General features: G+C 44.0%; 1 protein-coding gene across 9 annotated transcripts in view; it reads left to right on the forward strand.

Annotated features, from left to right (window-relative positions):
- Positions 1 to 25887, forward strand: part of RALY (RALY heterogeneous nuclear ribonucleoprotein) — an 80382-nt gene that overhangs the window by 46464 nt on the left and 8031 nt on the right. For 2 of the 9 annotated variants that reach the window (XM_045084095.1, XM_013053393.2), the window contains exon 3: positions 20382 to 20460. The exons of the other annotated variants lie outside the window; for them this stretch is intronic. The gene's annotated coding sequence lies outside the window, so the exon portion shown is untranslated. The remainder of the gene's footprint in view (positions 1 to 20381; positions 20461 to 25887) is intronic. 9 annotated transcript variants of the gene reach the window in all.

Here is a 25887-nt window from a genome sequence, read left to right on the forward strand (position 1 = left end):
CAGATTAGACCTAAGCTTACTTGGGTTTGAACTTCTGAGATGTTCTCCAGTTCACAGGCCCATATGTTAATCATTGCATGCTAGAATTGGACTTTCAGGACCAGTGGTTCATCCATCCATTCAGTTCTCTATTCATCAGATGCCTGATGATACTCTTGGAGCTGGGATATATATAGTAGTGAACAAGTGAACAAAATGCATTGCCTTCATGGAACTTGTCGTAGTGGGGGAGACAGAAAATGAATAAATCATTAGTTAGTCTCTCATTATGAAGAAAGATAAGCAGGAGTAAAGGGTTAGAAAATGGCCAGGAACCTTTTTTTGAGGAAGATCATTTTTAGCTGATAGAAGAGCAAGTGAAAAGTCCCCAAGGTAAGAGCATGTTTGTAGAAAAACTGGAAGACACACAGTATGGCTGGAGCAGCACCCTGAAGGGGAAAGAAGCGGATCATCAGGCTGTAGAGGGAACACCTGAGGCCAGAACATACAGGGCCTGCATTTGTCCAATGAGAAAATGAGGCTGACTAATCAGTAGCCAAGGCCTTACAGCAAGTTATCTGCAAGGCCAGGGTTGCTCCCATCCTGGTTCAGCTTTCCTGCCTTTGCCTCCCTGCTTTCTTCTGGTTTTGACCCAAGATTAATTTGGATCTCATTTAATCCCTTCCTTCTCCCTTCCCTCACTCAGTTCTCTTTTCTCTCCTTTTATGCCTGAGGTTCTTGTCACACCATTGTGGTGTTTCATTTCAGGCTACTTTTCTTTATCACATAGTAAGCATTTCCCAGGCCCACCTTTGCACACGTGACATGGTAATAGCATGTTAATAGCATGATTCCTGGAAATCAAATAAAATGTCCTTGGACACTTTTTAAAAGATATTTATTTATTTGTTTGTTTGACAGCGATCACAAGTAGGCAGAGAGGTAGGCAGAAGGGAAAGCAGAGAGCCTGATGCGGGGCTCGATCCCAGGACCCTGAGAACATGACCTGAGCCGAAGGCAGAGGCTTAACCAACTGAGCCACCCTGGTGCCCCCACTTTTTTATTTCAACCCCCAGATATTAGAAACCCAGAGAAGACAGGTGATTTGCCTAAGACCACCTATCTGGTTAGTGGCAGAGCTTGATTTCCTTTGCCACTCAGTCCCTGGCTTTTTATTTTCTGCATGCTGCCTCCCTTTCTTAGTGTCGAGCAAAGGGGAATCAGGTTGTGACCCATATAGTTGGCAAGAGCAGCTAGCATTTAATGGCTTTCTGCTGTGTGCCCTTACCTTAGCTTTTTTATTTGGTCTTTGTCATGTGAATTTACTGTTCTGGCCAGTGTCTTTGAACTACCACACTTTGCAAAGACAGCATGTTGCTAAATTCTGCACCCATGTTCATGATATCCCCACGCTTGAATAAGCAAGCAGCCTGCTCTTATCCTTCAGTCTTTATCCAGGCTTGTCTTTGAAGTCCAGCCCTAGTCTTATCTCCAGAGAAGTAATGTGGAAAGAGCATAGGGTTTGGAGCTGGGTATATATGGATTTGAATCCCAGCACACACTGGGACAGAGTAATCTTGGATAAGTTACTTGACTTTTTTTTTTAAATTTTTTATTTTTTATAAACATATATTTTTATCCCCAGGGGTACAGGTCTGTGAATCACCAGGTTTACACACTTCACAGCACTCACCAAAGCACATACCCTCCCCAATGTCCATAATCTCACCCCCTTCTCCCAAACCCCCTCCCCCCAGCAACCCTCAGTTTGTTTTGTGAGATTAAGAGTCACTTATGGTTTGTCTAGTTACTTAACTCTTGAGAGCAATTTTCTTATCTATAAAATGGGGATGTTAATACCTGCTTAATGGAGTCATTAGAAAGATTATTTACGGTATTATATGTGTACCCCTCAAGGATCCTATAAAGAGAAACTTACTCTTCCTCTATGGTGCATCCTGTATGCTCTCCCTTTTTTCTGTTACCTAATAGCTAACACTCAGGGGTTTTCTGTGTGCCAGGCACTGTCCTAAGTACTTTTAAAAAATAATTATAGTACATGAATCTATAATTCTCTCAAAGTTAAAAAAAAAAAAAAGTAGAAAGCACTAATCTCATTTTTTTCTATTTGTATTCTTTTGTGTGTATTGATAGATGGTCAGGTTAAGATTCAGTGTATGCCTGTGTTTTGGTGTCGCTGTTTTCTATCTGTGTAAACTTGGATAAGACTCTTGACCTCACTCTTAAATGTTTCTTTCACAAGAGCTCTAAGATTTCCTCCGTGTAACCATTTGGAAACCTGACATGCTTACCTGCTCACCTTGGAAAATATGTTGATGATGGAGCAGTAGTAACTGGGCTGGCCCTATATGACTTGAAGAAGACCAGATGGAGAGGCAGAGAACTGGGTGCCTGGGAGCCATTAGATCAAGGATTGGCAGCTCCTCTCAAATCAAATAAATCAAAAGATTTCTAGAGTAGGAGCCTTGGTGGTGGTGACTCTGCTTGGATTATGTTCTGAGGATAAGGGGATTGCCAGTTTCATTGAGAGGACTGGCAATGCCTAGCCACCGTTGCTTGTGCCTAGGCAAAAGACAGTGTATTGGTGGCAAGTATCCTAGCATGGCTGTGGGTGCCCACAGACTCATTTCTGCCATGACATCAGCCCCTGACTTTTCCCCCTGGAAAAGGTTGCTGTGGTTTGATAGAAAGAGCCCAGTCTCTGGAGTCACATAGATATGAGTTCAGATCCCTGTCTGCCAATTGCTAATTGTGTTTTTTACTCTAATTCTTACTTTACCTTCAGAGTCTCAGTTTTCCTGTCTGTAAAATAGTGCAATTGATAACAGTTTTGGTGGTGTGAGGACTCAGAATACTTAGGTAGATAGGTGTCACATCACACAATACCCGATACTGAGCAAATAGGTGTCACATCACACAATACCCGATACTGTTGCAATTAGCTCTGTGAAGACCAGTGTCTTTAGGCGGTGGCATTAAAGTCTAGGGTGGCTCTGATTCTCTGACCACCTCCCCATCCCCACGTGCCCCCCAGAAATGCCCTGTATCCCTCCTTTCCTTCCTTAGATTCTGGCCCCAGAAATGTCGGGCAAGAAGGAGCCTCTTAGGCTAGTCTCTGACTCGCCAGGCGGTATAGCTGAGTGAGCAGGATTGTTACAGAGCAGAGAGAGGACCAGGGCAGGTAGCTCAGGTGGCAGCTGATGAACAAAAAGGCTTCTCTCTGTTCCCAATAAATTGGTCCTTGGGGATCCTAGCTTTGAAATTCTAATTGACACAGGAAGGAAAAGATTCATTAGACTTTGGACTCATTAAAATGCTCTGCTGCTTACCTACGATTTATTCTTGGCACTTCATCAGGAGGAATTAAGTAAACCAACGGGCTGGAGGCTGCTGACAGTGAAGTCTGCTTGTGGAGTGGGGATGTTGGGCTTCCCATATTATGGAGCACACAGTTGGCCTCCAAATTTCCTCACACCTAGGATTTAGCATGAGTCTAAGGCTGGTATGCTGTCGGTGTTGAAAGGACCTTTCGAGATGATTAATAGATAATAATAGCTTACTTATGGATCATCAAAAGAAGGACTGGGGCTTGAACACAGTAGTGGTAGAGCTAGAATTAAGAGTCAGTTAGGTTTCCTGACTTCCAGGCCAGGAAGCTTTCCCTGCATCACCTTTGAATTTCTAGAGCCAGTATTAGATTCATTCCGGTATTTACTTTGAGGAGATATTTTTGACACATCTGTGTGCCAGGATTCTGTGATAAACAAAAGAATCACAGGAGGAAAACCTGACCCAGAATTAGATTAGAAAGGCCTCCAAATCTGAGGGGTGACTGGGAATTAGCTCAGCAAAGAAGCAGATGAAGAGTATTTTAAAGCTGGGAGACCAGCACATACAAAGGCCCAAAGACTCTCCAGGAATGGAAAGTTGAGTCTTGCTAGAATGGGAGAATTGAAGACGAGAGGAGTTGTTGAGTCAAATCTGTGAGGTTTAGGCCACTTTCTCTTTGGCTATAAGATCCCTAGATTAGGCATCCTGTGTTCTGGACGTGTTTCTGCTACCAGTGTTGGTCGTCTTTAAGGCAACATTTAACATCTTTTACGTGTGCCATGCTGACCATTGAAATACGAAAGTGCATAAGATGGTTGTAGTCCCCTGTCTCAGAGATATGTCAGTTTAATGAGGCAGACAGACTAATAAACAACTCCTTTAATAAATCAAATACAATATTATTATAATAAATGAAAAGAATTTATTCCTCTGCTGCCGGAAGCTGGAGTAGAGCTGAATGTGTTACTGTCAGTATTTCTCTGGGCTTTGATTATCTCACCTCTCAAGCGGTGATAACCACTGTTCTGTGTGGCTCATGAGCTGATGGGAAGACAGCCTTGTAATAACTGGCATTTGTGTGGCAGTTTGTGGGTTACAAAATACTTTTCCACCTTTAATTAATTAATCTTAACTATAATCATCACTTTGGAAACTTCACCCTGATTTACAGATGAGGAAACTAAAACAGATATTAAGGCCTGTTCATGGTTTCACAGCTTTTAACAAAATCTAGGATTATGAATTATGAATTATGAATATTAATAATTATTACAGTAAATCTGAATAAACTTTGGAAAGTAGAAAGATGGCAACCTTTCCATCCCCTATTTGTGCAGCACATTTCCCTTTTCCATCACAAGAAATGCAAAGAACATCTCTGAGAAAGGCAGGCTAAGTTGGTTGGGGAGAAAGAAAGGGAGCTTATTTCAAGTCTTTCCCAGATTGGGCTCTGAATTTTTAAGACCTTATTTCCCAGTGTCGGTTTCTGCTGTTCCGTGTCATGTCATTTACAGACCTTGTCCCAACTATTATCTAATTAGCTACACATACCATCTTAGGGGGTAGATAGAGCCTGTTGTATGGATGGGTAAACTGAAGGCCACAGAAGTTAAGAGTTTACTGAATTATTCACAAGGACTGGAATCCAGGGTTCCTGACACCAAACAGATACTCTTAAATTATAAAAGGTAAGCTCCTTTGATTGATTTCATACAGTTATTTTCTTTTCTTTTTTTTAAAGGTTTTTATTTACTTGTTTGACAGAGACAGCAAGAGTGGGAACACAAGCAGGGAAAGTGGGAGAGGGAGAAGCAGGCTTCCCGCCTAGCAGGGAGCCCGATGTGGGGCTTGATCCTAGAACCCCGGATCATGACCTGAATTGAAGGCAGATGCTTAACAACTGGGCCACCCAGGTGCCCCATTAATTTCATGTAATTCTTGAATATACCCCATGAGCCAGAGACTTTACTATATAGGGGAGCCTCTGGTTAGGCTCAAAACATCTTGGTCCAGTGCTTTCCTTAAGAGCAGGGACGTCTATTATTTATTTCTCTGTCCCCAGCCAGGGCCCAGTGCCAAGAATGCTTTGCTATTGGTTTTGGCCTTGGTCCACCAGAAGCTGGAGGGAGCAGATGGTCATAGCAATGTGGATCATGAGGGTGTGATCCCAGGCAGGACTAGAGGATGCGTTGAGAGCCATACATCCGTATACAGCTGCATGTGTCCCTAGGCCCCTGCCCAAGGTAGTTTTCTATCCCAGAACAAAGTGAAGCAGGCCAGCGCAAAGTGAAGCTCCCATCTTCCTTCACCCCACCACCTCCCTCTCCCATACACACACATACTTGGTCTCCTGGATATATTTCATACAAAGGCTTCTAGGACCTGCTGTTCCAAATGACCCTTTGGACCTATTTTTCCCCCAGAATGTTCTAAAATGAGGTAGAGGAGTCTTGTCCCACAGCTATTCTGGCATCTCCTCTGTCCATAGGCCTCCTACCAGGCTCCTACCTACGCTGCTGCCTTTACTACTGACTCCTTAAGCAGATGTGCTGCTTGATGTGACTTTGACAAACACTAAATCGTAGTCATTACTGAGAAATAACATGTTTCTTATTTATCTGAAGTCTTGATTTATTTTTTATTTTTAAATTTTATTATCATTATTATTTCATTATCCAAAATCTTAACTGGAAAATTCTAAGGAGCACTGTGGGGTGGTGAGCGACTGGGATTAGGACAGTTGACTTCCATGATGGAAAGCATAGAATAACCTAAGGTACCTTACAAATCACAGAGGGAAATACCAACATTTATTCACAGTGTTTCAAGTGCCCCTCAGATTCATGTCTTTATACATTACAGAGCTCTTTCATGCATGTTACTGCCTTTGAGGCTTAGAGAAGCTCTGTGAGGGAAGCAGTGCAAGGATTACCATTCCCACTTGATAGTTGAGACCAGGGAAGGTTTGTGACTGATAGTCACTAAACAGAATGAAGACTTGAGAGACCAGTAGTGCTGGGTTTGAAATCTGGTGCTCACCATTTGCTAGCTGCATAACCAGGCAGGTTACTTAGCCTCTCCAGTCTTCCATTTCCTTCTCTGTAATAGGATAACAGTATTTATGTCTTACGGTTATCTAAGGATTAAATGGTGTAATGAAAAAATGCCAAGAGTGTATAGAACAAGTATTAGAACCTCAGTAACTGCAGGTTTTCCATCTCAGTGTTTTAAGTTCTTGTATTCTGAGTTTTTGAAAATTAGTACTCTCTTTATAGCAAAATGAGCTATATGTCATACATTTCTATTAACCAAGGTTTTATTTAAGTGCCTTACTGGGTTAAGAAAGAGAACTGAATTAGTGGGAAGCAGGGGTGCTGGGGCATACTGGCTAAGTACCTCTGATACAAACCATAGTGGGTTAGAGTGGATAGAGATACCAGAGGTCTGTCCTTGTGTGTCTGTCTTAGAGGAGATGTTAATAAGCTGGGAGAAGTCAGACCAAAAAAGGCAAAAGCACATTTCTTTACTGCTGACTTCTTAGAGCCCTAGTGTGCATAGGACTCGGCAGAGCAGTGTGTTGGGGGGAGATGGAGTACACCAGCTTTCCTATTTGTATTTGACCTCAGAGCCCCTTTTGTGAGGAACTGTCATTAACATCTTGAGGAACACTGCTCTTCCATGGAAGAGTTCATGTATCACTGAGCTGATCTAATTCCTCTGTTTTCTGGCTGAGGTAATTGAGGTCTATCACCAAGTTTCCAGAGCCACTCCGCAGTGGAATCAAGTTCAGGATGCCTGACTCCCTCTTGGGCCACACTACTATTTGTAGTCCACCATTCTTCCTCTTCTGGCCAACAAATCATAAAAATTATGGAGGATTCTGCAGACCAGTAATCAGAGTCTTGTCAGAGCGGAAAGCTTTCGGTTTTGATGTGTTTATCCCACTAAACAGAAAGATTAGGAAACAACAGGCTTAATAGCCAACAAATGTTTCCAAACAGTTGAAGGACCAGGGGCTGGGACACTAGCTCAATGTCTGGAAAGGTTCGTCTAATCCAAAACATTTTATTTAATTTATTTTAAAAAGATTTTTAATTTTTATTTATTTGACAGACAGAGATGACAAGTAGGCAGAGAGGCAGGCAGAGAGAGAAGGAAGCAAGCTCCCCACTGAGCAGAGAGCCCGACATGGGGCTTGATCCTAGGACCCTGGGATAATGACCTGAGCCAAAGGCAGAGGCTTTAATCCACTGAGCCACCCAGGTGCCCCAAATCCAAAACGTTTTAAAGTCTGTTCTTTCCTTTTTTTTTTTTTAAGTATTTATTTATTTATTTGAGGAAGAGAGAGAGCCTGTGAGGGGAGAAGGTCAGGAAGAAGCAGACTCCCCGTAGATCTGGGAGCCTGATGCGGGACTTGATCCTGGCTCTCCGGAATAATGACCTGAGTTGAAGACGGTCGCTTAACCAACTTAGCCACCGAGGTGCCCCTTAAAGTCTATTCTTTAAGAAGTTTCCATTGCATTCAAGGGCTCATTTTAGAGGTTCACATTTGAGTTCTCAGTGATGAGCCCACTCACAGCAGTAACTATGGTGAAGATTTCGAGACGGCTTTGGAGAGAATGTGCCAAATTTCTGTTCCTCCGTCGCAATCTCCACCACAGAATTTAGCGGTAGAAATCTGCTGGGTTTCTGTCTAGACCGTGGCAGAGGGAGTTGTCCTTGACATTTAGTGGACACTATCCTTGCATTTTGCTAAGCTTTGTAGTTAAGATCTAGTTAAAAACATCGCCTTTGCATTTGCAAAGTTGTGCAGTAGACTTTTCAGACCACATCTAATACTCAAAACAATTCTGTGACGGAGGTTATCTTCTACCTGTGTATAAGTATGCTAAGACTCAGAAGGGATAATGACTTGTCTAATGTTTGACAGCGAATTAGTGATATATTCATGGTTGTATTATAGGTCCCTAGTGCAAGTCTGACATAGTAGATACTCAAGAAGTATTTATTAGATGAAAAAGTAGTATATTCTCAGGAATGGACTTCCCATCTTCAAACTCTTTGATCAGTGTTCTTTCCAGCAAGCCAGCATGGTAGGACTCAGTAGTTGGGCTTACTCAGTGTTGCCAGATAATTCAGAGCGGGGGGGGTGGGGGGTGGGGGGCTGGGTGTCCCTTGCTGTGTTGATTGGTGACAAGGATGGAGGTTTCTAGCCTTTGCTACTCTTCACTTGATGAGGAACTTCTACATATTTCCCCACGGAAAGCCCAGATTCAGCAGGCTCTGGGCTGCAGCTTCAACCTCCCTACCCCCACCCCTTTTTAAAATTAATCTCTGCACCTATTGGTGGGGCTCAAACTCATGACCCTGAGATTAAGAGCTGGATGCTCTACTGACTGAGCCAGCCAGGTGCCCGTCACCCTCTCTTTAGAGCCTCTGCTACCTGTAGTCTGCTGAACATAGTGGTCCCCAGTTTCTTGCTCTGTTTTTGCTCCCATCCCTGTCTTACCTGTTTTTCTGCCATCCTGGTGGGTGAGGAACTTGGGCTCATCTCGTGAACACCAGCTCTACAGTTTACTTTTATTTTTTAGTTTTTAAGATTTTACTTATTTATTCATGAGAGCCAGAGAGAGCCAGAGGTGAGATGTGAGACTCAATCCCAGGACCCTGGGATTATGGTCTGAGCCAAAGACAGCCGCTTCATCAGCTGAACCACTCAGGCGCCCTGTACAGTTTACTTTTGCCTTGTCGGGAGCACTGAGAAACCATTTACTGAAACAGCATTCACCTAGGATTCTTTTACCTCTTTATTAGCAGAATTTCACTGAGCATCTACTGGCTGCCAGGGCAGTGCCAGAGGCTCGGATTGCAAAGATTAATGGAAGAGTCTCTGTCTTCAGGGAATTCAGAGTCTCCTGGAGAGAGACAGGTGTGTGAATACAAAAGTGCAGCAAATGTTGCTGCAGCAGAGATCTGTAGAGGATATTGGGTTCCAGAAGAGGAAATGACTGGATCTGCTTGGGGGGTAGGAAACAAAGGCTTTTCTGAAGAGTTTTCATCAGGGGCATCACATCAGTGGATTTGTGCTCAGAGAACTACTCGTTGCCCTAGCCTCTGTCACCACATCAGAAATTGGCTCTGGTCCTGCTTTACTGATGAAGCAATCTCTTTCTTACTTAACCTTACTCAACAAGAAGAGTATGATATTTGGAACAGTGGGGTCAATAGTACTTTAATTTAGGAAATTCCTGAATGCTGAACTCGATGGTACATGATCTCATTGAATTCTCATAACAACCTTTTGGGGAAGATACTGTAATATTATTTCCATTTATAAATGAGAAAATTAAGACCCAGAGAGGTTAAGGTTAAGGATCATATGGCAAAGCTAGGATGTGAGCCCAGGTTGTCTAACTCCACAAAGTCATTCTTCTGAAGGGCCTCAGAAAGAGTTCTTGAGACCTTCCTATAATTCTTACCTCAAAGACTTGTACAAATGAGAAGTAAAATACTTAGCAGTGCATCTGTTACATAATTAATTAATATATCATAATATTTATTACATTATATAATAGACTTTTCTAAAGGTTGGGGTGGATTAGGCCCTTAGAGAAAGGCTACCTTTCTCTTTCTCTGGACTCTTTTGGCTATGTTCTCTGTACTGCCTGCTTCTTTAAAAGAGGCATGGACGATGGGGGTGGCAGGGGCAGTGGTACATGAAGTTCACTTCAGCAAGTACTCCCTGAGCTCCCACTCTGGGCCAGAGCCTATCCTGAAAGGCAGAGGGCATGCAGAAATGAAAGAGTGTGGTCCTTGCCATCAGTAATTCACAGTCAGTGTAGGAGAGGAGATAACACAGAAACAGACCATTTGAATACAGCTGTGTAAGGTGGATGTTAGCCGGCACATCAGATCCCACTGCCCATGGCTCATACCACAACTAGCAGGGTAAGAATGACTATTACATTAATTGTTGAAATAATCATCCTATTAATATCCTTGTCTTCATTAAAGCAGCTGTTATTAATGTAGAAAGTAGGTAATACCTTAGAGAAAGGTCAGCAGCTGCTCAAAGGAGACTTTTAACATGCTCAATTGGAAAAACCTGTTTTATTTTTTATGGTGAGCGGAGGAAGGGGCGGCGGGGGGCGGGGGGGGGGGAGATGGTGTTCCAAAACTGCCAGCAGAGCTGAGGGAGTCCTTGGCTTGAGGAATGTACAATGGGGAAGGATTTATGTCCCTCAGGCCTCCCCTCCAGCCACCCTGTGTGCTCCTTAGTTATCACAGACTTTATAGCTTCTTATACCCGGGCTCATTTTTTTTGTTTGGCAGAATGAGCAAGAAGGGGGAGGTAGCTTTCTGAGGCAGGACATCTGCCAAGAGAGGCAGTGACCGAGCTTCTGCTGAGGTTGGCAGGGGCTGTGCCAGGGCAGCAAGGGCACTATGAGTTGTGTGTATTATTGCATGAAGTACCTCTACTTAATCGATCCATGAGCATTATTGGAGTTCCTGCCATGTATCTAATAATATACTAGGTGATGTGAAAAGTACCCCAAAAGTTTTATGGTGCTTGGTGAGAGAAGAGAGATACATGAGACAAAAAGGAGTCAACACTGATGGGATGTTCAGGGGATTGACTTATGTGGCTCAGACTGTCAAGAGCTGTAGGGACTTAGGAATGCCTCCTTACTGAACACTGTCCTGCATGTGACATAGGAGTGGGTGATGGCTTCCCGAAGGCTAGGTTCTGCGGGGGCCTGCAAGGCTGTTTCTGACCCGGCTCTGCCGGCCTCTCTGCTTTCCTTGCATTCCAGCCAAACCACAGTACATTTTATTGTTCCCTGAATGTGGACACTCAGTTTAGCTACCAGCTTTGCTCATGTTCCTCTTTCCTAAATGTTCTCTCTCTCATTTTTGTATGGGCTGACTTTAGCTCATCCCTCTGGACAGGATCAGAACTAAATTTTTTTTAAAGATTTTATTTATTTATTTATGTATTTGACAGACGGAGATCACAAGTAGGCAGAGAGGGAGGAAGGGAAGCAGGCTCCCTGCTGAGCAGAGAGCCCGATGCGGGGCTCGATCCTGAGATCATGACCTGAGCAGAAGGCAGAGGCTTAACCCACTGAGCCACCCAGGTGCCCCCAGAGCTTCCTTTTTTTTAAAAGATTTTTTATTTATGTGTTTGACAGAGAGAGCCTGAGAGAGGGAACACAAACAGGGAGTGGGAGAGAGAGAAGCAGGCTTCCCGCTGAGCAGGGATCCTGATGTGAGGCTGGATCCCAGGACCCTAGGATCGTGACCTGAGCCAAAGGCAGATGCTTAACAACTGAGTCACCCAGGTGCCTCAGGATCAGAACTGATGAGTCCTTTCGACGACTTCTCTCACTTTCTCCTGTCCTTTGAGTTCCTAAGTCTTCTTGTCATAGCCCTTACCAAGATGAAATTTAAGTTCTGGTTTTTCTGAGATCTCTACCACTGGATTGTGAATTCTCTGTACTTTGTTCATCTATACTTTGTATAGTGTCTGGCAGTAATATGTGCAAAATAAATGGTTTTCTGATAGATGAGCAGATAAATAACTTTCAGCATATTATACCTCTGCCTAGGAATCTATATAACTTCTTTTTGGCGTTTAAAACCCTATAGACTCGGGGCGCCTGGGTGGCTCAGTGGGTTAAGCCGCTGCCTTCGGCTCAGGTCATGATCTCAGGGTCCTGGGATCGAGTCCCGCATTGGGCTCTCTGCTCAGCAGGGAGCCTGCTTCCTCCCCCCTCTCTCTCTCTGCCTGCCTCTCCATCTACTTGTGATTTCTCTCTGTCAAATAAATAAATAAAATCTTAAAAACAAATAAATAAATAAATAAAACCCTATAGACTCAAAAACTAATAAACACAGGACATTGTTATCTTCACATATACATGAAAACAACAATGAGGATTTGCCTTTTTCTTCCTTTTTCTGCCCCTACATTGTAAAACACAGTTCTGGTAAGGTTGCCCTGAAAGTGGCATTCACACAGTGCCTGGGTGGCTCAGTCAGTAAAGCATCTGCCTTCAGGTCGGGTCCTGATCTTAGGGTCCTGGGTTCTGCTCAGTGGGAGATCTGCCTCTTCCTCTGACCCTCATCCCGCTTATGCTGTCTTGCGCGCTCTCTCTCTTTCTCTAATCTTAAGGAAAAAGAGAAAGTGGCATTCATTGGCGATAGCAGTATAAATTGGTACAGCATTTTTGGAAAGCAATTAGGCAGTGTATCTCAAGAGCCTTAAAAGTGTTCATACATTTTGACACAGTAATTCTGCTTCTGGGAATCTGTCCTAAGGAAATAATCAAATATATAGAATAAACTTTACCTTTGATGATGTTATTTTTATAATGATGAGAAATTGGGAGAAGCATAAATGATCACCTGACTACAACCAGTCTAAACTATAATAAGTTCACTCAGGAGAAAACTATGAGTTACTAAAAACAGTAGTCCTAAAAAATGGGGCTTATTGAAAACTATGCAGCAATGAAGACAAATATGTTATAACCTGTATATGTTATAATGTTAATTGAAAAATTAGGCTACAAAATTGGATAAACGATTTAACTCTGAATTCCAAATATAATGCAAAAGGAAAAACACTGGAAGAAACTATACCAAGATGCTGATAGGAGTTCCATCCTAGAGAGGAATAGGGGTTTAGGTGATTCCTTATGGTAATTTCAAAAAATAAACACACTAAATAGTACAAATATCCAAATTATTGGTTAAGAATTTTAAAATAATAAAACAAAACTTTAATTTCAGTTTTAAGCAAAGGAGTGATGTGGTAATATTACTCCAGTGACTGTGTGGAGGATGAATTCAGGGAGTGGTAATAAGAGTGGAAGCAGGGCTACATTCTAAAAATCTTGAGCAGGCCAAATTAGCATACCTTGGTTTACTATGTGAATGAGGGGATGGATGATTCAGTATGTGGGTGCAGTATATGCCTAGTAGAGAATATTGGCTTGGGGAGTTTCATGACTTGTCCAAGGTTACAGGGCTAATAAGTAGGTTATAATATACATGCACTACCTGAATTTAAATCCTGGTTTTTCTGTTCAATTGCCCATGATTTTACTCCACAGCTGAGACCTCTATTAAGGTTTTGGGTAAACTTGTTGTTTTTTTTGTTTGTTTGTTTGTTTTTTTATCCAACTATTGGAGTGTAGAAACTTGCTTAGTGTAGTATCTCTTTTTTGAGGAGAAAGGGACCAGAAAGGGTTTGTTAACTCTTTCTAAGGCAATGACAGGGGAAAAGACCATAGGTATCACAGTTGTTTCTGTCATCATGAGTTGAACTGACTAGTTTAGAAGTTCGTTAGGTATTGGCATGCTATGCTTGCTGTCTTGGTGGCTTCCCCTCCCACCCCAAGTTCTTGTGGTTCCTTTGTTGGCTTATAGTTGATGTGCGTGGCATCAGTGCCTCTTGAGCTTAGGTATGCTATTACATGCAAACAGACACTGTGATCATTATGCCAAGTTTATTAATGATGGTGCTGCTGTGAGGGTGTAAGTGGTCAGATTGACAGCCTCCAGCAGGGGACACCATCTAAGCAGCTCCCTGAAAGGAAGGGTTTGTCTGAGCTAAATGATGCCCTGTCCCCATACTTGTCCCATATAGCCTTGTCCAAGAAAAGGTGGTTTTAGACTTTCGGTACTTTGAAGTCTGATACCCAGCCCTTCAGAAGTACCCAGTTCATGTCGACTTGTTCACTGTATGACTGTGGGCAATTGACTTGGCCTTTCTGAAGTGGGGTTTACTCATTTGTAAAGTGAGTGTGTGACCTACAACCCCTTAGAGTATTGTGTTTGAATTTGAAAACCTTAACTCATGAAGGGGCTTCTAAGCCACATTAAAGGAGTTGAATCTTGGTGGTGGGAAGGCTCTGAAGAGTTTTAAACAGGAGGTGGCAGGAATACACTTGCTTTATCACTCAAGAGCCAGATGCTTAGATGTTTATGGAGTTAATTTGTTAGCAGAGGGACAAAGGCAGAGTGGCTATGACTGTGATATCACTCTCAGTGGTCCCCTTTGGTCCAAACATATGGAACTGTGGGGTCATGCTTAGAGTGAGCTCTAAGATGCATTTAGATTGGCATCTTGTAGAGAGGTCAGGTATCTTCCCTTCTGTCTGAATGTAGGAAATAGGAAAAACATATTTATGTCAGTTCATGTGCTGTCTTCAGGATCAAGCTTTCTTGGGGCCATGAGGGGTAGAATTCAGTATTTCGAGGAAAGATTGTTGTAATGAGCAAAATACTGATTCCACATGAAAGGATTTAATCAACTCTCCTTAGACCTGAGGGGCACAGTGCTTGGCTGAAGTGCCAGGTTGTGCACCATTTACACCTTGCCTCCAGCCGCCTGGCTTCCTGCCCAGATCCCTCTGTCTAGGAAGACCTGCAGCAGCAGTCCATCCACGCTGTACTCCGGTCCATAGTTATGAAGCACATCTCATGTAAAAGAGTACACTTATGTTATCTCTGTTATCTCTGTTGACCCTCACAACAGCCTGCATTGCAAGTGTGTAAAGCAGGGATTTTTATCCCATTTTGCATATGGGGAACCTCAGAGAGGAGAAGTGCCTTCCCGAGTTCACACAGCTAGTGGAGGTGGAATTCAGGACCCAGAGCTCCACAGGCAAGCAGAAATCCAAAGCTGGTAATCCCCTATTGCTGTTTTAACTTATTACAGGCCCTATCTTGAGAGGTGTTAGCCCTCCTCCCTCTCTGTGTTCCTCATATCCCTTACTACTTCTGAGGTAGGCTGGAAAATGGGGATAATATACATGCACTACCATGGCACAGCCTTCTGCAGCCTCATTCAGAATAGAGTAGCCACAGGATGTGGAGGCTACATTAGAGACACAAACAATGAGCAGCAAGTAGAGGTTTCTTATACTGTCATGCCCTGGGGCCCTGTTGCCCAGAAGAGAAGCTTAACCTGCCTTCTGGGTCCTTAAGGTACAGAGAGGCCTTTTGAAATCTTTACTTAGGGAGGGGCCTCTTCCTGACCCACTTCTCAAGTTGTATTCTCTTGCAGGGGGTGGGGGTGGGAGGGATGCTGCTTTACTCATTTATTCATTTATTCATACACCACCTTTTTTTTTTTTTTTAAAGATTTATTTGAGAGAGAGAGAGTGCACATGAATGGGAGGGAGAGAGAATCTCAAGCAGACCACACTGAGCACCAAGCCTGACTTGGGACTTGATCCCAAGACCCCAAGATCATGACCTTAGCCAGTATGAGTCTCTGATGCTTAATCAGCTGTGCCACTCAAGTGCCCCTCATTCAGCACTTAATGAGTGTCTACTTATATAATTCCTTTTAAGTTCAAGACACGTTTCTAAATAGTAGTGTTTTGGTGACACACCTGAAGAGATTATTGTATCTATAGTGCTAGTGTTCTTCATCACAGTTCTGTTCTGGGTGACATTATCACAGCAGAGTCCACCACCTTGCCTTTAATACTCACAAGGAGGAGTTCTTGCAGGTTCCAGCGATAGCAACAGTGGCAGCAATAGCTAATATTTGCATACTTTGTAATGTGCCAGACACTGTTCTTGGCACATTTAATTTTACTCTCCAGCAACCCCAGAGATACTTTTTGCTGCCCCCGTTTTACAGTGAGATAACTGAAGCATTAAGAACTTAAGACACTACCCAAAGGTCATGTCACATAGCTAATTCAATGACAGAATGAAGGTGTTTTGGCCTCAGAGGCTGCTCTCTTGACCAGCTCACATGGCTTCTTATGTGGGAATAAACATGCAGTTTTGGGCTCCTACTTGGTGACAAGCCCCTCCTCACAGCAGCAGGTTAATACTCCTCTCTACACCATATCCTGTGAGCTACTCTATTTTGGTTTATGCTGAAAGATAGCGTGACATAGGCTCAGAACAGAAAGTTTTGTATGGTGATGAGAGTTGGGCCATACTCCTGGAAAATTTCAAGGTATACTGTGGTGTCTTGGCTGCTTACCTTCTTCAGCCAGTCATACTCTTGGGTATATGGCAGCATTGGGAGAATGAATCTTTCCATCTTATTTTTAAGAAACTCCCTAGGGTAGGGAAGACTGCTCTGTAGCTGCCATGATAATAAGACTGTGAAAGGTACAACATGCCTCCCCTTCCTGGCTAGTTTCCTAATGTCATCTAGTATCAGGGAGAGAAGCTCCAGAAGTACCAGCCTCTTCAGGAATATACTCTCCTCTCAGATCCCAGGCCTCAGGAAGGTTGTGGCATTCTCAGACAGCCTAGATCATCTTCCCTTGCAGGATATAGCATGACCTAGAGTAGATGACCAAGATAAATCACCTCCTTGAACTTACTATCCTTGGCCTGCTTACCCTGTTCTCTCTTTCTTGAGAGAAGCAAAAAGGAAAAAGATTAGGATCGTTTTGTAGATCAGTCTAACACCAAAGTCTAAAAGAATTGGGCTAAAAGGATTGGAAAGAAATGAAATAAAATAACCCATTCTTTCTTTGATTTTCATAGAGGTTGATGGGGGTAGGTAATAAGAGTTGCTTAGAGCTGTCCTTCTAGAGTATAGCCCACTGAATGGATGCGAGTCCGCAACTGTTGGGGGTCGTGGTAAGTCTAGAAATTGAAAGTGCCCAGAAACCAATAATTTGACATTTTTATTGTATTTTACAAATGTGTTTGTCTGTAATGGATTGGAAGTCTAAAAAGCAAAACAAACAAAGTGGTTCTTCACCACATGTAGTTCAGAGAAGCACTGGCTTATTTAGTGTGACAAAGTGAAAAAGGGCTTCAGTCTTCTTATCCATAAAATGAGATGAATAATGTCTACCTCAAAGAGTTGTTTCAGGAATTACCTGATGATAAAGAACAATTTGGGATACTTAATATGTGCCTGCCATTGTAATGTGCATTATCCTGTTTAATCCTCACCACTACTCTAAATCCCCATTTTTCTGAGACTCGGGGGCTTGCCAGAAGTCAAACCTTTAGGAAGTGTGTAGGTGGGACTGGGATAGGAGCTGGCACTCTTTCTTAAGTGTTTTTTTTTTATTTAAGTAATCTCTACACCCCACAGGGGGCTGAAACAACCCCAGGATCGGGAGTCACATGCTCCTCTGACCAAGCCGGCCACGTGCCCCAGGAGCTGACACTCTGAACTATTGTGTCATGTTCTTCATGAAGAGCCTGGCACATAAGAAGATTCCCCGTCTCCACGCCAGACACGCTGTCACCACTTTCTCTATTTCACAAGAAGTCTGGAGACTACTTTCTCATTCCATCCCTGACCCTAACTTATTTTTATGACCTTGGGCAAGTCACTTCTTTAGACCTGAATTATCTCATCCACCTTCAGTAGCAGGGATTATGTTTCATTCATCTTTGGTCCCTCAGCATTTGCTGGATGGAGCTTGGCATATAACGAGTATTGAGAACTGAGGTAGTTGATCACATTACATGATCTGAAAGGGCCCCTTCAGTCACTCCTTTCTTTGAATACCCTACATACCTTCTCTTCTGTCCCTCCTGAGCATCCTTGTATTCCCCACCTTCTCTACCTGGCAGCATGACCTTATTTCCTCGTGTCTGTTTGTCCGGGTATTCTTGATCCTAGGTACTTTGAGACCACCCACATGGTACCCATGTTTTTACTTGTTTGTGAAATATGTCTAGGATAAACCCACCGGGGATAACACAAGTGAGGGATAGTAAGGGTTGGCTCACAAAATCAGAAACATGCTCTTCTCCATTCTTACTAGTGGGGCCTGGGCCGAGGGTAACCCTGCTGGCAGCGCTGCCAGACCTGAATAATGGCCGCAGCTTGGAACAGGGTTTTCCATGAGCTCCACTGGGATCTCCAGTAATTGGAACATGGCACCTTCCGACTCATAATGGATGGCAGAACGAGAGGGGCATTTGTCACTGCCTGACTTCCCTGCGGGAAAGAGGCTCATAAGTCACAGCTGACAGACCCTTTGATGACTTTTAAACTTCATTTACAGAAAAGAATAGCTATAATCAACCAACAGCAAGCAGTGACTAATCTTGCCACATTATCACTGTGAGGAGCCGGCCCCTTAAGCAGTAGGAAGGGGGCGGGGGACCATTCTCCAAGCTCACAGCAAGTGCTTACTGGCTCTTGGACGTGAGAGTATGCCCTCAGCAAGAACCCCATGCATTTATGCCCAAAGGATCAGAAGATTTCTGGCAGTACAGGGTGTGCTTAGCATGGAAGCCATTTTGGGCCAAGGTTAGAGCATCAGCTCTGGTCTCAAATAGACTGATCTGCATCTCTGCCATTTCCTGGCTTGTGTAAGACAAAGCTCTGACCCTTAGGTTCCTAATCCGTGAAATGAGCACAATACACACCATCACCTACCCCACAGCAGAAGAAAAGTGCTAAGCAAGTGTTGGTAATGATTGTCACAGTCACATGGTTAGCCCTGAAAGGGCCTTTTGTGGTCAAGTGCTCCAGAGCCTGAGTCATGTAGCCCAGCGGCAGTAAAGCCAGTTCAGTCTTCCTGTGGGAAGAGGGCAGGTCAGTGGGAGCAATCTAAATGGAGTAGGAAGAGCACAGTCTTTAGCAGCAGATAAGCTTTAGGGTCTTTTCATTCCTAATCATGCCACTTAACTGTGGACAAATTATTTAAGCTCTCTCTGAGCTTCAGTTTCTTCATCTGAAGAATGACTGGGTTTTGGTCATATAAAACTTCCAACACAGTGCCTAGTATAAGGCTACTGCATATTGAATTGTGTATTCCCTTTTTGTTCTTCCTCAAGACAGGAATTAGTATGTAGCTATCAAGGAAGAGGAGGCAGCACTGAAGAAATTCTCTTACTTCAAACATTTATTTCCAGCCCTACCCCGCATATACTTGCAGAAGCGAGGGTAGAGCAGGGAGCAGAAAGGAGAAAGGGGGGGCATGTTTTATACTTTGTTACCACACACAGTTCCTCCTGTCAGGCATAGCCTCTCCCCATATCACCACCCAGTTGGAATTCACCTTAAACATAGTCCCTTTTTGTCAAGCCTTCTATAGTGCTCCTTCCCATTCTCTGATATCCTGGACTGGTGGCTTCTGGGGCAGTGGATTCCAGAGCCCAGGGCACATGTGCTTTGTGGTCCTGGTGGATGTCCCTTTGATGTACTGGGAGTTCTTGAGATCAGGTACCCGACCAGGTGTTGGATGACTGAGTTGGCCCAGTGAGTATTTGGATAGCTATAATTATGATTGAATGGGTAGGTAGTGTTTGGATGACTTCCTTTGACAAAAAGAGGTTGACAGTTGTTTTTGGGTCCCATGAAGGCCCAGGGTTGTACTTACCCAGTCCTTGCTGCCTGTTTCTCCATAGCTAGAAGGGCTGCTTGTCACTAGTGTTAACTAAGCCTCAGCCTGAGGCTACAGTCTGGTAGAGTTAAGATGCAAGATAGAGGGAAGATAGGATATATACTCAGGTACTCTGTGGGGAAAGGTGACTGAGGCCCCAGTCCTGCCTCTGCTTTGGGGTCTCCCCTCAGTGCCTATCAGATGCTGATACCAATAATACAGTATAGGAATAGAAATCTCATGGTACAGCTGATGAATGGGTCACTGAATGAGTCACTGGCTGAGAAGGCCTGACACCCAGTCCAGCTCCTTAGAGTAGTGCCTGTCAAATCTGGCATGGGTTGGGGGGGGGCACCTTTATGAAATTTCTAGATTTGGTTCCAGACACTAGGACAAGGGAGAGAGTGTTTGTAGGCCCTCTACCCCCGACTCCCCTATTCTCAGGCAGAGTATGGAGCACTGGAAGATGATTAGGATAAAGAACATAGGGCTGGAATGCGAATGATCTAGAGTTTTCATTGGGCCCAGGGCATTTGAGTTTCTTACGTAAATACCTACTGGTCCCAGCCATCGTATCAGGCACTTTATAGCTGTTATCTCTAATCCTAATCGTGGGCATTGGTATAATTCCCATTTTGCAATTGAAGAATGAGACTTAGTTTAAGGGACATGTCCCAAGTTTACATCTCCTATTTTCTACTGTTTTAGGTGCATTTCCCCCTTTGTTGTTAAGAAACAGGTTCCTGAAAAGTGGGCTTTGTTGAAAAGGAAGCAGAAGACAAGGCCTGTGAGTACTCTTCCCCAGCATCTCCTCAGTGCCAGCACAGAGGGGAATATTTAGGAAATGTTTGTTGACTGAGTGAAGGGGATAGTTTAATAATAACTACATTCCTTTATCCTTTTAGAGTATGTTACAGATGTAACAGAGCACTTTCACATTGATTAGCCTATTTGATTTTATATCCAATCTGAAAGGTAATCAGGACAAAGGTTATTCCTGTTTTCAGAAGAAGCATGATAAGGCTCAGAGAAATGGTGTGACTTGCTGCAGGTCACACATCAGAGCTCAGGCCAGGCCTGCTGAAACTGTAGCCTAGACCTCTCACCCCTACACCCCTCCCCGCCACTATTCACATATTGGGGGCTAGGGTTTCTCAGGGAAGTGGGAATTGTCAGGAACTAAAGAGCATTCCTTGGGAAATTAGTCCTGTCTGGCCAGTAATGATCATTTGGGCAATGCTAATGAGCTGGGGCCTGGTGAGTTTAATGAGATTAATAGATGTTCTGTCATCCTTGGCCGCCTGTTAACCAGGAGCCTCTGGACCAAGGAGGCCCTGGGCACTGATCAGTCTAATTGCTTGGCTTTCTCCAGAAATAGCCTCACCATCACTGGTATTTATTTTCCTTCAAAACCACCCAATATCTCTAGAGTTAACTAAGGGCAGAGGTCTGGCCACAAGCTCGTGTGATCCTTATCTGCACGTTAGAGAATAAGGCCAGAGCTTTTGAGCAGGACTGGCCTAGACAGAGGCTTTATATAGTCGCTGGGGGGCATCAGAACCAAGAGCAGCTGCTCTTCTTTTGAAATTGGTGTTTTTAAGAAGAAGAGATCCAGTGTCAGGGAGGAACTACAGAGTTGGGGCAGTGGGCGTTCTGATGGCTAAGTGCCTCAGAGGTCATGCTGAAGACTAGACTTGAACCTGATAGCCAGAACTGGGAGGGTGAAAGGATTGACATGGCAGAGCCAGAGGCCTGGGACAGTTGCTGAAATGGTGTGTAGAAGTCTGGATTCAAGTCCCTTAGCTACTCCCTTTACTAGGTTGGATAGCCTTCTGAAGTAAGTCACTTACCTTGCTGATACCTCAGCTTTTCATCTATTAGATGAGACTGACAGTGTCTGGATCAAGAGTATAAACTGGTTTTGTTTACGAAAATCCTGTTCAGGGGCACCTGGGTGGCTCAGTGGGTTAAGCCTCTTCCTTCAGCTCAGGTCATGATCTCAGGGTCCTGGGATTGAGCCCCACATTGGGCTCTCTGCTCAGCAGGGGTCCTGCTTCCTCCTCTCTCTCCCCCTGCCTCTGCCTACTTGTGATCTCTCTGTCAAATAAACAAATAAAATCTTTAAAAATAAAATAAAACCCTGTGCAGACATGAGATGTTGTAGTAGAAAGGGAAAGGGATGAGGACCAAGGAGAGAGGCTGTCATTTAATCAGGGTGACGTCTTCTCTCACCTTGGCGATCAGTACCCAAGGCATCTCTATGAATAGGCGCTATGGTCAAAAGTCAAACAGACCTGGGTTCCGTTTCTGGCTTTGCTGTATTAACCCATTATTTGGCCTCTCTGAGTCTTCCTTCCCGTATTTAAAATACCTCCTCACAGGGCTGTTGTATTAGATAAGGTTGGATATGTAAAGTCTGACACTGAGTAATTTGGCTCTTCTTAACCTTGATGGTTCTCTGAGGGGTCTCATTTACCCAGAGTTCAGGGGCGGTCATACCTTTTCAGGGTTTTTCTACCTTTAGAAAGCCTTATCACTTTACCGTGTGTTCAGGCTGGCTCTTGGTTTCTAAAACATAGCTTCCATCTAAAATGTTTCAGCTGAGAAAAACGATTTGTTTTTGCCAGATTTCCTCTGTTTCTTATTAGCTTGGAGAAGTGAGCCCATCCCTTCTAGCTGTAAATTGCATTTCAAAGCGTGTGTCTCTGGTGGGTTTTAATTAGCTTAAGGGCCCAGCTTTTATGCAGCAATTGTTTCTCCAGCAGGTAAAGGTAAAGACACATACTTGGGAGCCAGTCCCTGGTTTTCCTTAAAAATAGCATATCTGGGGGCGCCTGGGTGGCTCAGTGGGCTAAGCATCTAGATGCCTTCGGCTTGGGTCATGGTCTCGGGGTCCTGGGATCGAGCCCCCGCATCAGGCTCTCTTCATCAGGCCTGCTTCCCCCTCTCTCTCTGCCTGCCCCTCTGCCTTCTTGTGACCTCGCTCGCTTTCTGTCAAATAAATAAGTAAAATCTTCAAAAAAAAAAAAAAAAAAAGCGCATATCTGGATTGCTCCCTCCCAGCCCCTCACTGTTCTGAGGGTTGTCTCTCGCCCTCCCAAAAGAAGAAAGGGAATATAAGAACCCTAGACTTAAAGGAACAGTGGGATTCTTGGCCCTGCTACTCATGGTCTGGGGCATTGTGGCCAAGTCCATTCCCCTCCGTTCCTCAGAGCGAGGGCCTATAAACTCCTTGTTCACTGAAATCCCTGCTAATCTGACATTGCAGAAGTCTCTGGAGATTAGTCTGGTTCTTTCTTCCTCTCTCTCCCACCATCAAGAACAGTCTCTCTACCCACCTTTTCTTGGCTCAGTGCTAAGATGGGGCCTCTAGGGGCTGTAGACACCTTGCTCTCAATTACACAGCTAATCTGTGAGGCAGAGCTTGGCCCACGGGGAAATAGCTTATCAAATCAAGCTGCTGCTGCTGAATAGGACGTCAATATTTTCTAGGATTCCTACTCTTAAGCTAGGGGGAAGCCTGCGAAAACCAACAAAGAATAGCGTGGGGAAGATTGAATTGGGGGTGGTTGGTCTTTTGGGGGTAAGGGGTGTTTGGGTCAGACTCTTGTCTTTTAATGAGATGCCTGGGACCTCCGACCTCAGTGGTCTGTGCACCACCCCCCTTTTAGGTAGGGCTATGCTCCTGGGACACTATTGTTACTGCTTTCTTCCTAATATTTTTTGGGCACTTACTGTGTGTGTCCCAGGCTTCATCAGGCTTGCCTCTAACAGTTGCAAGGCAGAACAGAGTACAGATGGAGACTTAAATACTATATGTCTAAATAGTTGAAGGTTGTAAGTGAAACTAACAGATTTTAAGGTTCATAACAACCTGGAAGACCATGTCTGAATTTAGAATTCTTGACTCTTTGGTTTAGAATTCTTGACTCTTTGGGATTCTGTACTTGAACCTAGCAGTTCCAGAAGAGCTGATCTGGGCATGCTCTTCATTTCCTACCTCCAAGTTGATCCCTCACTTGCAGGAATCTCATAAACATGTTTAAACACAGAAGGTTTCTCATATCCCCACAGACAGCTGTCCCTTTGGGCTTAGGAAGTATGCATAATAGCAGCACACACAGCCCTTGGAGACTGCCTTTGAAAGCAGATAGAGGGCTGATTAGATAGGGAGGGGTTGGTTCCTAGAGCATGCTTTGGGAAAGCATTTCTTCATGGTCCTGCAGATGCCTCACTCAGAATGGCCACAGGCATACTCTCTTGTAGCCTTTGTGTGACATGGCTTCTGGCTGCCTTTTCTTGGCATTGTTCAGAATGCTCCAGTCTGATTTTGACCCTCATTTAGAATCCACCTTACTGTGGCAGTGTTACTAGAACAGAGAAGTTCAGCTAGTCAGTTATTAGATCCTATAAAGAGCTTTAACCATTGGCAAAGTCCTTTTCTGTACATGGTCCCAAACCCCAGGTGACAAGAGAAAAAACGGAGTATGGCCAAACCTGAACTTTACTCACCAGCCAAGGAGTGAGTGCTGATCCTGTTGTATCACTAAACACAGGTGTTTAACAAATGCTTACAGCTTGGTGGTATTAGAGGCTGCTGATAGAGGTCTTGGGGAACGTAGCACCTGTCCTGTCCCTGCCAGGTCAGTGCTGAGGTAGTAGTCACCAACAGGTCTAAACCATCATCCCCTCTCTTTCTATCTTGGTCTACACCCCAGGCCAGTGGTTGGTTCCTTCCAGCCAAAGTAGGTGACACCTCCCCTCATGCCTCTGAGCTGAATCAGCCAGGAGAGTTATCTGATGGCCATGGAGGAGCCCCACAAATTTCTGTGTATATCCATGGATGGACAAGGAATTAACATTGGAATGCCTTGTCATCCAAGTAGGAGAGGGATTATTAGGACTGAGCAATGGGGTCCCCAGGGGAACCCACATACATGGAGCATTTTCTACTGCACATGGACAATAAGTATAAGTGTTTTCATAGGTGAGGTCTTTTGTGTTCTTCACTGCTTAAAAAATGGTGATTGGATGCAGAAGTATACTGAGTAACAAAAAAAGAGTCTGTCCCTTCCAGGCCCTTTCCAAAGCTGGCACCAACCCTTTCATCAATAGCAGTGCCCTCTCAGCCCCTGTCTTTTACTTAGGATGGTGCACATGTGACCCTAGTATATCCGTGGAGCTACTGCAAGCCCACCATAGGAATAGGTTTCTTCACAGTTCTTCTCAGGGCCAGCCTGTGGTTTCCTTGCAGTCATTGCCATCTGCTGGTCAGAACATGCCAGCTTCCAGGCAGGAAGGATGGAAGAAAAGGGTCTCTTATCCTAGTGGAGCAATAAATATGGCTTTCCCAGCTTGTATTATGCTCTGATTCTCTGAAAAGAAACTCCCTCTACCCAAAAAGATTAGGTTAGTAGGCAGGTGTTTACGGTTAGCTTGGGCTGGTGCTAAAGACCCCTACTGCTTGGGGTCTTTAGCACCTTCTGTAGTAGCTCAGCAGCAGGAGTATTTAAATAGGAGTGTTCCAAAAGGGAGTTGTCCTGTGCCAGTGAGCGGAAGGCTGGTCCAGGAAGTATAAATACCAGTACTTAATGTTAGGCTTTTCCTACTATCATCAAGCCTCTTTTTCCCTTCTGGAGCTTGTCCTCTGATGTAACCTGTCTGTGTCATGGGTAGGAGAGATTTGTATGGTCCTTTGGGGAAAAGACATTGCCAGGTTGTAGAGAGCAAAGAGTAAGTGCGATACGATACCTAAGCAAACAACAAAATTTGAATGAGTCAGTGTAAAAATGGGTAACTTTAAAAAATTAATTTATTAAAAACAGTTCTCTGGTAAATATTATAGTATTTAAATTGGCTTTAGCTCTGGGACGGAAAGGGATAGAGCTGGGAAAAAAAAAAAAATGGGCTGTAGGGACCAACTGACCTGGGTTTGAGTGCTCATTCCTGGCAAGTTTAAGAACTTACTGTGGTCTGTTTCTGATAAAATACAACAATCGTAATAGTAATACTGTTTATAAGGTTTTCTTATTACTCAATATTGCGTGTCACCCTTAGCCTGCAGTGAGTGCTCAGGGAGGCTTGTTTAGCTCACCTTTTAAAAAATGACTGGTGACAATAAAGACAGCCAAAGCTAGGTCAGTGTCTGGATCAGACTGAGCGATTTTCATAATGTAGAACTGTTCTGGAACAGGTTTTACTTGCAATTTCCCCA

Source organism: Mustela putorius, unplaced genomic scaffold (assembly GCF_011764305.1).
Source record: "Mustela putorius furo isolate JIRA1106 unplaced genomic scaffold, ASM1176430v1.1 tig00000743_pilon_pilon_pilon, whole genome shotgun sequence".
In the NCBI taxonomy this organism is placed as follows: Eukaryota; Metazoa; Chordata; class Mammalia; order Carnivora; family Mustelidae; genus Mustela; species Mustela putorius.